A 1,792-nucleotide genomic window follows, 5' to 3' on the forward strand; every position below is an offset into this window, starting at 1 on the left:
CTGCAGACACATCCATGTCATCACCAACCAGCTCTCCTATAATTGGTGCAGTTATTTGACTTTGCCCCATTCGCTCCATGGAATTACTTTTAAAAGATTTTAAATTACAAGCAGTTTTGTTAATGTTCAGCCTTTGAGAAGAAATCATTCCCTGGCCACAGTGGAGACAGCATTGCATATAAAACAGTAGACTACCAGGTAACACAGTGAAAGCTGATCAGCTAATCTATAATTACTTACATTTCTTAATTTTGCTCTTGCTATTCGGTTTTTCATCATTTTCAGCTCCTGACTGTGGATATTATTGTGATTAAATGTGAAAAGATGCACTGTGTCTCAGCCCCGGTATATTGGCTCTTTCTCTGTACAGTGCTGTATACACTCAGATACTGACAGTGTCTCTCCCTCCCTCAACTTTCCAGCCCTGACGGTGCAGAAAGCGCTGCTCAAAGTTACACATTCTGACTGTTTGCAGTTGATTAGTGAGAGATTGTTAACGTATCCTTCTGCAGCGCTGCCTCGGTTAATAACAGCAGATCTAAGCCACATTTCAGATACAGAAACAGATGCATCAATTATTCACCCTTTCCCAGAGTGAGTGAGGCCGGGACAAGCAGCAACATTCCGGCCCCACACTCTGCAATTGCCCAGCACCAGCGGAAAGCAGTGAATACAGATTCAATCAGTGGGTTAATGTCCATTACAGGGATGCAAGATTCCACGGCCCAGGACAAACATCCCCATACACCGAGAACAAGCTCAGGAAAACCCGGGGGAGTTAATATCCCAGTCACTGAGCATTCCAGCAACATTGAACAAGTTCCTGAACTGAGTGAACCTTTCAAAGTACAGAAGTGAGGACGAGGTCAAAAAGGTCTGAACAGTTGAGGTGACTGAGCGGTTTCAGCTTCTCTGTTCAGGTTGCAGCTTTCACTGGAGGCATGTGTTCAAATCGCACTTCTGACAACTTGATTTTCAGTTACTTTGCAGAGCTTCATTGAAGGTTTGAGGTAGAGTAAATACTGAGGAACTGTTTCTAACTGCTGAAAGGTCAATAACCGAAGGTTATAGATTTAAGGTGACTCACAAAACCAGAAGGAACTTGAGGAAAAATCGATTTCTGCAACATGTGGTTAGGATTTCAGTTATGTGGATAGATTGGAGAAGCTGGGGTTGTTCTCTTTAGAGAGGAGATTTGATAGAGGTGTTCACAATCATGAGGGGTCGTGACAGACCCGATAGAAATTGTTGGTAGAAGGATTGAGACTCAGGTCAAAGCTGTGGCTCAGTTGGTCACACTCACCTGGAAATCACAAGCTTCTGGGTTCAGATTTCACAGCCGACACTCCAGTAAAGCACTGAGGGTGTTGAAGGTGCTGCCTTTCAGGTGTGATGTTAAACCAAGACCTGGTCTGCATTTTTGGGTGAATGTAAAAGATCCCATGCTGCAATGTCAAACAAGTGAAGAGCAATTCTCCCTGGTGTTGTGATCAATATTTGCCCCTCAATCAGATCAGTTGGTCATTATCACATTGCTGTTTGTGGGTATTAGCTGCTGCATTTCTGACATTACAACAGTGATTACACTTCAAAAGTATTTCATTGTCTACAAAGTGCTTTGATATGTCCAGTGGTCTTGAAAGGTGCTATATAAATGCAAGTCTTTTCTTTCTTTATCACAACACATTGCTGTGTAAACAATGGTTCTTCATGTCACCTCTGGTTCTTCTGCCAATCACCTGATATCTGTGTCCTCTGCTTACTGACCCTTTTACCACTGGAAACAGTTTCT

Source organism: Heterodontus francisci, chromosome 28, assembly GCF_036365525.1.
Source record: "Heterodontus francisci isolate sHetFra1 chromosome 28, sHetFra1.hap1, whole genome shotgun sequence".
NCBI classification, from domain to species: domain Eukaryota; kingdom Metazoa; phylum Chordata; class Chondrichthyes; order Heterodontiformes; family Heterodontidae; genus Heterodontus; species Heterodontus francisci.